Raw genomic sequence first — 10,386 nt, forward strand, 5'->3', positions numbered from 1 at the left:
GAATATTCTCTGGTCATGTATTTTGATCTACTTTTGGTGTTTATTTAATGTTCTTAAGAAGAATATTCCACTTTTTTTTGTTTTTCTTCTGAGGATTATCTTGACAGGAAGCTATTTAATAGTTCTGAATTTGTTGAAATGTGCAGGAGCATCTTCATTTGGCTGTTTACTCTTTCCTTCCTCCAGAATGACAAGCTTGTTTCAAGATTGGCTTCCATACATGTTTTTGGTCTTAACCAGATTCACCCTAGTAATCATGGTTGACTTAAAGCCATTCCTGTAACTTACGTAAACTATTGCAAGAACTCAGTGGTCTGTTTGTTTCATACTGTGCTGCTATTCCAGCAGATAATTAATTCTTATCAAAACATTGTTCCTTTTATTCTTGAGCAGGCAGCTTTTGTGGTAGCTCTTGTGGTGTAGCTTCAGTGCTTACCCCGTCAATTTTTCTTCAGCTTTTTGTTAACATACTAATCTAGGGACTTTATTCCACAAATCCTCTGTCATCATAATTAGCTGCATAAAAACTCTTCTAATTGGTCGTTCATCCTCTGTCCTGGCATTTGTGTAGTGACAGCCCAGGTATTAGATAAGATTGTCCTGTTTTTATCTTTTGGTCCCTGTGACCTAATTACAATTCTTCCTCTCCCTCCCTACCTCTACATGCACACACACCCTTCTGATGGGAGCTTTTTGATTAGGTTGCTGGTTTGTGACATTTTCTGTTTACGCACCTTTGCAGCCTTTCTACCTGAGAGGCTCCAACTTGATGAATAAATACTCAAGGATACTTCTTTGCTTTGTTATGTCAATTCCGAGTTTGGTGATTCTGGATTTCCATCTGTCCGTGCCACCTGTGCATGGTACCTGCCAAGTGTACAGTCTGGTAGTCTTTTGCAGGAATACTTGACATTTTTGGGCTTGTTTAGATGAACTTCTCAACCATTAGTCATGGAAACACAATACAATGTCCTATCTGCATCACAGCAGGAGCTAAGTTCCCTGCTAGATAGGCTTTGGTTGTGTTTTCAGACATCTCCAGGAAATAAGTCACTGACACCTGACACAGGCCTGATGTTGATAATGCAGCCGGAGTTTTCTTTCCTGCTTGGTGACCTATTATCAGGCACTGTGACATGAATTGGCAGGCCTTGCTTTTGCTTGCCCTCACTCCTCCTCTGCTGCCTCAACTCATTTAAATCCAAGCTATTCAAGGCAGGGACTTTGCTTTCAAACATGCTCAGTGTCATATGCGTTCTGTCAACTATAAACAGTAATTTCCTCTGACTCACTCGGTTGTCGGCCTGATGACCGTCCACAGGTAATTTGTTGCAAAAATCTCAGCTGGAGTAGTCGCCTTCTGCTGCTTCTCTGTCCATGTCTCAGCAGTAGCGAGTCAGCTAGGCAAGGGACTGGGAAAGTGGTTATAAATATCACCATCTCATTCAGGAAATACAATGGCAAATGGGGACTGTTACTTGCAGCTGTGACTTAGGCTCTGGCAAAGTCCGGTGAATTGTTTGCCCAATAGAAAGTTAGGAAAAAATTAAAACTATATAAATTAAAATAATTGTTTCTTCTTCCTCTCCTCCTTAAGACTGGAGCATGGGCTGTAGCTGGCAGGCTCTGACCCATCAAGACCCTTGCTTTATGTAAGATTTTTAAAAATCTGAAAAAATTAGCTGATTACTGTTTTCAAATGTCCCATTTAAATTGCCAGTTGCAATGCTCATGCTCTTGCCTGACTGGGCATGAGCTCATTTGAAGTTTTAATGATGTTTTAATTAATTAATCACAGCTATTAGTTGCTCCATAGACAACTGAACAGCAAAGAAATTATTATTGTTTTAATCTTTATACCTGCTCTTGTTTGGATGTGAACTGGTATGTTTGTGTCCTGCCTTGCTCTGTCACTATAATTTTAAAATGTTTTCTTTTGTTGTTGTTGTTGTTCTTACCTGCCCAAAAAGCTCATGCCCACAATGCACGTGTCCCCTGTCAGTGTGGGAGCAGGCAGGGCGCTGTGCCTGCTTGACAGCAAGGCTGGTTTAGCTGCAGCATAGCCACAGGAGCCACAGGACCTGCTGAGGGAGCCTAAATCCTTCTGTCCACCCTTCGTCTTCACTGTCCCTTCACTGGCTTCAGCACAGAAGGGGTGCCTCTATAAAGACACTGCCATGGCCTAAACTCACACAGAGGGCACAGGGGCACACCCATATGTAGGAATGCTGGTGACAAACACCTCAAAAACACGCAGGGTCCTGTGTGACCACCCACCCAATGCACACCAGGGAGGCACTGCAAAGTTACCTCCATCCAGCACCTGGAGCACTGCGAGGTGCCTGCCCATTCCAGGTTTAGATGGGCTCAGTCCAGCTGGGAACAAATGTGCTGAAGCATTTATGGGGTTTCTGTGGGGCAGTGGGACATAGTGGTGTTGTTCTTCCTGGGCAGTCTGAGGCTCTACATAGGGTAAATGAATCCACAGAAACACATGTAGGGTCTGTGCTTCAGATCCCCTGGAGCTGGCACAGGGTGGAAGTTGACTGGTGAACAAGGGCAGCGATGCTGACACTCAGGGCTCCTATGGGGTTTTACCCTAGTTGTCAGCTGTGTAAAATGGTTTCCACAAGCTTTGAGGCTATTTGGCTTAGTCTCTTGGGCCTTCTTTTGTGTAAAGGGTGCTCGCTTCACTGCAGTACATACTGGAAATGCATGATGCTTCTTAGAAGAAGAAAAGGGTTTTGATGAAAATTTTCCTTTGATGTGAATGTTAATTGGCGATTTTTGCCTGCCTCTTTCCTGTTGCTTTTGACTAATTTTCTGGGTTTTTTGCTGTTTTTTTAATTTCGGTTTCTTTTTTTTTTCTGACTTACCCTCTCTCCTTCACACCATTTTTTTTCTTTCTCAAACAGAAGATAAAGCACTGATTTCTTTTTGAATCCTATTTCAAAGCTCTTTATGTTCTGATACTTCTCTAGTGCTTATAGCAAAGCAAGTTTATATCCAACAAAGCAGAAGCTGACAGTGTGTCTCTGATTTCCGTTTTCCCCTTCAAAGCAACAGGCCCATCTGTACAAGCTGTCCTTTCCCAGGCTGACAGCAGGAAGGCAATGGGCTGTACTGTTGTTAGAGGATGGAGATGGACTTGGAGGAGCACAAGCAACTCTGATGTACTTGGTAGCTGTGCAAGGGGGAGGAATGGGTGAATTGCTTGTGTTCAGCAACCTGTTTTGTACCTGTTTCTTGGGTTAGAGAGGGAAAACAGCTATGTACAAGACATCTTCTAAATTTCCATTGCGCAGCAGCAGCTTCTCTGCAGTGTGTGCCAAAGATAAATTAGCAGGAGCTGATGGCAAGGGCAGAGGTTGTGTAATTTCATTCATGAAATAAACACCAGCCTCTTGCCAATGCTGTCAATATCCTGTGTGTTACCTGGAACTGGAAACAGACTTAATTCATGTTAAAAGATTGAGCAAACGAAGTTGTCTGAATTACTTTGACAGAGAACCTGGAATGAACTTGGAGGAGGTAATTTCAGTTCTTCCGGTATTTTTGAGTGCAGCTATAAAGCAAAGAGCAATGGGAGAGTACAATGCTGTCCCACGCAGCAACGTGGGGGAGGGCAAGCAGCTCTGAGAGGTACAAAGAAGACCTGGGGAGCAATGTGGTTTGCAAGCACAGCAACCACCTAAGATCACCTACAAAAGGTAAGTTTTTGAAAAAACCAGAGGCTTTCCAATACTGCAAATCATTAATTTGGCCTTTTGTGACAAGATCAAGTCATGTGAACATGAGCATAACAGACTTGTCTTGACTGGAGTGGTATAACTTGCAGCTTAGTCTTGAAGCAGAGAAAACTCATGAAAGTTTAGGACCAGTGAATCGTTAAAGATTACCTGGAGGTGTTTCCAAAGGCACGATACAAAGCAGAAAATTATTCCTGTGTTTGAAAAACTCATTAGCAGCTTGGGCGGAGCAACTTAATCACCAAGTTGCTGAGTAGACATAGGCCAGAAGTTGCTGCAAGTTTAACTACAAAAATGTTCCCTATCTGGCTAAAAAGTGAAAACATTCATGGAAATACGTATCTAGGAAGGTAATGATGACAGTAAGAGGTAAAGACTGTCTCTGAGGGAATGTAGAACATGATACAAACACTGAGCAAGCAGTGTAGTAGCTTTAATGGTAACTCCAAAGGGACATAGTTGAAAACAGCCAGAAAAGGCCCCCTCCTTCAGCTCCCCACCTAGAGTTTCTGCCTGAAAGCCTAAATAAGTATAGTGACCAAGGAACTAATTTCTCCATGGATGAAATTCTGTATTAACGCTCTCTCTGTCACAGTATCATAATATGAGCTTAGAGACTATAACTGCAGCATCTGTGGATTTTCTAGACAAGTAGGGGCCAAGGGAAGGTGAAGCCATGGCAAGCCTCACATAACTTATCTGAGTTTGTTAAACAAAGGGGGAGGGGAGTTCTCGGGCCTATGAGACTCTTCCCTTTCTCTCATTATCCAGTTTCCAGCAGGAGGTGTGTGTCACCCCACAGTAAGCACAGCACTGGCATCTTCTCCTCTTCCATCCCCCTGAAGCACAGACTCCCAGGCAATGCATATCTGTGATCCCTCTGGTCAGCAGATCCTTGGTTTATGCATTCAGCAGTTCAGCTCTTCCTAAGGACACTGGGGAAAGGGGGCAGCTGCAACCAGCTGGAGAACTGTGAGGCAGGATAGGATTTGCAACTGATTTTGCTGGAAAAGGACAAAAGGCTGTACAGCAGTGCTGACAGGTGGAAGGCTGCAGGGGGAAGGTGTGGAAAGCTTGAGCAGCTCCAGAAAAGGCTGACACGTGACACATCTCGAAATACTGTTGATTGTAAGAATTGCTCTACAGACCAGTTTTATGATGAAGACCTCCAAAATACAAGCACTAAGCTTCCTCCAATAAAGACTATGGCATGTCTGCTTATTAGAAAAATGGTTGCTTTCCATTAGGAATAAAAGAGTCCTATTACCCAGCACTCAAGGTACAATAAGTAGTGCAGAAAATCATACCCTACTATGCCTGAAAGGAAGGTGATTTTGGTGGAACAGCATTTTCGAACTCCCCAGTGCCTCCCTTCTAGTTGTATAGTGCATTTTCCCATACTCGTTCAATGATTGTGGCCCAGTAGAGGGTTCCCAGGGGATAAGTGCAGTAAGGTGGGGGGGGCAGTGAGGCACTGGGGGTATTGTTACAGTGTCAGGTGAACACAGTGTCTCTGGAGCTTCATGTACTCAGACAACTGCTGTTATCTGTAAAATCAGCTGTGCTATCTTGTAACATGAACTTACATTGCGTATCTGCTTAAATATAATTTTTGAAGTGATAAGACCAGTAGAGAGTGGGTGCTCTGTGTGACAAAGTGGATGTCCCTGTGTGAAAGGCCAGCATTCACTTCTTGCAGACACTTATGTATGTTTTAGCTCTGAACCTTTCAGAGACCAGCCATAGCCTCTTCCTTCCCGTGCCTGTGCCTGCTTGATTTCAGCAGTACTTTTCCATGTCACCTGAGGGGAAGGTAGGTTGCTCAGCCTTCTCTTCCAACCCACAATCCACAACATCCCTTGGAATATTTAGCAAGCTAAAGGAGTCTCATGTCCAAGTGTGAACAGCAAATTGTTTGCAAGTGAAGTCTGGTATAAGTAGGTGTACCAAACGAAAAGAAACACAGATACTAAATGAAGTTCACGATCATCTTGGTCACAAGTTTCATTTGTGTCTTTTTAAATTAGAGAGTAAAGATTTGCTTTTACTACTGGGTTGTCATTAATTTTATTTCAATAGATCTAGTGCTCAACATGTAAAATATCAGTACAGTTACTTCTTCAGCATAAAATAAAAGAAATGGCAACGTATAATGGTTTATCATTTACAAGTAGTTAATTTTGAATACTGTTTTCCTTTTTTTTTTCTTTCTAACACCTATGCCAAACATGCTAAGCAATGAAATAAGTTTTGAAGTACAGTGTGAAGACAAAATTCTGATTCAAACAGTGCTTTGAGCATTTTTGTTTGCAGAGCGTTCATCCCAAAGCAGCTGCAGCAGCCCTGGGGAGGCAGACTGGTGGCTGGGCTATATATGTACGTCACCTGCTTTTGTAGCACACGATGAGGCACCAACACCTCCTCTGCTCCCAGCAGGCAGTCCCGCTTCGACCTGAGCCCCGGCTGCCTACAAGCACCACCTGCCTGTGTGCACACAGCACTTGGGAGCGATTCTGCAGCAGCCCCTGGGCCATCAGCCCTGCCCATGTTCATCGTGGCAAGGGCTGGTGGCTGTCAGAGCACTGGGATCCAGCCCTGCTGCAAGCAAGGACCTCCTGGGAGGCATACAGAGTGCAGCAGCACCGGAAATTTCCTTGCAGGGAGACCCACAGGATTAGGCTGACATTTTTCCAGCAGAGAGGGTACCTGGACAGGGTGCTGTGGCCTGAGCACTGCTCTGGGAGCTGTGTGGCCCTGCAGGACAAAGACAATTCTGTAACTCTGCCAGCACGACCACCAGCACATGAGTTGTTGTACAGCTGCAGCAGGGCTGGTTTTTTGTTTGGGAAAGCGCAGTCAAGCAGACAGCTGGGTGTGATGCACATTTCAGTCGCCCTACTTTTGTCACCACCATATACTGGCCATCATTTCACCCCTCCTTCCCAAGTATCCTCTGTGGACAATGGTCAGGGACAGACAGTATGTTAGATAGATCCTTTTCTGATGGAGTACAGCAGCTCTTGTGTTCCTATTAACTATTCTTCTTCAAGAGATAAGGGATCACGAACAACCTATTTACATTACCATTATTCTAAAACATTGAGTTTCCCAGGAATCCCAGAATTATTAACATGGCTCTTATCTCTTATAACCATTAATGCTAATTTCTTAAGAGGGCTGTTAGATGTCACGTCTGTGCTTGCTACAAGAAAAAAAGAAAAAAGAAGGGGAGGGTTGGGGAAGGCTAGAAAAGAAAGCAAGGTATCTTGGAAAGATAAAAGAAAAAAGTTCTTTTCCTTGGCCGTGGAAGTTACTCTCTCACTGCTTCTTCTTTTTCTAAATGCAGTAGGACAGGCTGGATGGAAGTCACACCAAGGCGTCTCCAGCTTTATCATAGTGTAGTCTATGGGATCCTGGTCTTCCCTCCCCCTTCCCATTAAGCAGAAAACACAAGCAGAAAATTCAGTAGATGAATAGTCAGGCACAAGTGACTCCAGAGGCAGGAGGAGGCATCCATGCTATCTGCTCTTCCAAAACTTCATCCCTTCTTCTGAAGGCCTCTGGAAGCAAGACGTGTTTCTTTTACATGCATCAGCTTTTGGGAGCATGTATCTTTTAAGATCAAAAGGACATTTCTAATATCAGCTGTTTGTCCTGTAGCATTACCAATTCACAAACTTGTTCCACGTTTAAATGATAACTTCGGTTCTACAGTTGCCACACTTTGGCTTATTGAACATGCGGCATCACCACAATTTTGTCACTGAAAAACTCTGTTGAAAGATTTAAGTTAACAAAACTGAGGAAGCAGAAAACCACAGCTGCCACAGCTCTTATACTTTACTTTGATCTACTTGTATTGTATTCCCTGTCCTTCTCTAAACACATCACTGTTGTATTGAAGCTTCTTCTGCAGATTAATTAGCAAAGTAATGAGTATGTTTTATCCATTCTTTCTCCCTCCCCATCCTCAGGGTATATACAGGCATTGGCCAGCTCGCTCTTGAAAATTATACACTTTGTGATGTTGTTATTCATGAAGGTCAGATTAATTAAGTATTGCTTTATGTATAACTGCAGTCTGGAGTGGTGTTATGATGTTTATGTTAGCGTTCAATTTCCAGTTCCACAGTCATTGAGAAAACAGTTCTATTGTAAACAATTCCCTTGTGCCAGGAATGCATTTCCTCCGTGAATGAGGTCATGTGAGATGAATACAAACCAGGTAACTTGGGGAGGGCAGACGTCAGTCTCCATTGGCATTATTTAAAAGAATCGAGAGGGTTTGCTGGGGAATTCATTGGTAACTTGTATGGAGTTCATAAGGTCTTCCCCTTTGAGTGCATTTCTCACAGAGAAGTCAACAATACTTTACAATGCAAAGAACAAAACAAGAGCAAACATTATCACAGCTGCACTGTCAATCCCAAGGTTGCTAAAGTGGCCTCTTAGCCAGAAGAAAAAAGCAGTATGGGTTTTTCTGTGAAATCTACTACAAGGGAACTTCCCCATTAATCTAGTAAGCTGTGAACATTTAACTGTGGCTGAACAAGACCATATCACAAGTTCAAGGATTCTAAAGGTCCCCTACCAATGTTTAACCTTCATTTTACTGGGGGCTTAATGCAGATGATTTTTTCCACTGGCATTCTCACCTCACCTCACCTCTATCTTGAGAGTTATATTGTGAAAGACACATTTACTTCTGTCTGCTTTGCTCTATCTCCATACTGCTGACATTTGAGCTTTGAAAGCCTCAATGTCTTTCGTAGTCTATAAATATTCTATAGCTATTTTCTGATTAACCTCCTCTTTTGTGTCAATTTGATATTGCTGGAAAGACAGCACATACAGACTGTCCTATATGTTAAAGGAGGAAATGAACATATTTGGTTGCTGCTTTTTCCTGTCCACATCTTATTTTGACTTCTGCTAACAACATAATTAACATACTTTTCTTAGATGGATCACTAATCGACTTCCATTGATGTCACCGTAGCATCTAGCATTTTATTATGCACAGTATCTTCCTCTCGCTTCCTTGTGCCTCCACCTCTGAAACACTGGACTCAAAATGCCACCAAAGACATACTCCAGGTCAATCCCATTTCAAGACTAATCCTTGGTTTTCTCATCCTTTTACTGCGATAAATTCAGATTCTTTGTTCTCACCCTGAAAACTGCATAATCCCTGCCCACAACTCCATTTCCATTTCCACCTACTCACTACTTCTAATCTCCTCCTCTACAATTTTATTTTCACGCCCTTCTGCACACCCTCTTGCCTAGGGGATTTTAGTTGTTCCTTTGTTTTGGTTTCTTTTTTGGGGGGGAACTGTTTTGTACAAGCTAATGACTGCATATTCACTAGTGAGAAGAAGTAATCTGAGTGAGTTTTTAAGTTACAAATAATTATAACTTAAATGAAAAAAATACCAAATGCAGACATTTATACTAATAAATATCTAAATATCTAAGTCAAATATATGGAATTATTTTATTCAAACTACTCTAGGTTTTTTGTTTTAATATTTGTTCTAATATTCTGCCTTAAAGCTGAAAACCATGCTTTTATCTTCTTTTAATGTGAATAACATGCAAAACCTGTAGTATCACTCAGCAGGGAACACCATGCTGAAAAAAAATTTGGATTTAGAAGAGAGCAGCATGAACTCCAACTACAGCCAGCAGAACCCAGTGAAGCTCAAGCACTGTGCAAACCAAGTCCCAGAGAGCCTGCATCTGTTTTTACTAGAGTGATGATAGCTTTAAAGCACACCGTGATGGAGTCTGTTAAGTATCTTGCATAAAGGATTTATGCTTTCTACCTCACTGACACGTTATTTCCCATACAAGGGAGAGCTTTCTGTTCTTATCCCATTCCGAGTGCACACTGCAGGAACGTTCTGACACATCTCCACCATTCTAGTCATGTCAATTGGTAACCTCAGGCAATGTATTAACAAGTTTGTGTACAAACAGGTGCTTCATGCTCCAGACGAGAAGTTTGCGTGAAGACCTCGGAGCAACCTCCCAGTATCTGAAGGGAACCCACAGGGAAGACAGAGAGGGACTCTGTCAAGAACTGTAGTGATAGGACAAAGGGGAATGGGTACAAGCCGAAGGAGGGGAAATTTAGGTTAGATATGCAGAAGAAACGTTACTGCGAGGGTGATGGGGCACTGGAAGAGGTTGCTCAGAGAAGCTGTGGCTGACCCATGACCGGCAGTGCTCAGGCTGGACCGGGCTTTGAGCAGCCTGGTCTAGTGGAAGGTGCTCCTGCCCACGGCAGGGAGGTTGGAACGAGATGATGTTTAAGGTCCCTTGGAACCTAAACCATCCTATGATTCTATGATTAACCAACATGAGGGTTTTTTTCTCTTCCCCTCCCGAAGCCGCTGATTTCCTCCCCACGGAGGGGGCATCCAGGGCGAACTCGGAACCCACGCCCCCGCGGCGAGCTGGCGCGCACCGCCCATCTCGGGGTGGGCGGCAACGGCGAGCGCACGGGCAGGGGCCCGCCCTCACGCAGCCGTGTCGCGAAGAGCTGCCGGTACGGCCGCCGAGATCGGGCTCTCCTGACCGGGGCCGGCCCTCGGTCCCCTCCGGAGAGGCCGCCGCGGGCAGACACCCCGGG

Source organism: Aphelocoma coerulescens, chromosome 2, assembly GCF_041296385.1.
Source record: "Aphelocoma coerulescens isolate FSJ_1873_10779 chromosome 2, UR_Acoe_1.0, whole genome shotgun sequence".
Lineage (NCBI taxonomy): Eukaryota > Metazoa > Chordata > Aves > Passeriformes > Corvidae > Aphelocoma > Aphelocoma coerulescens.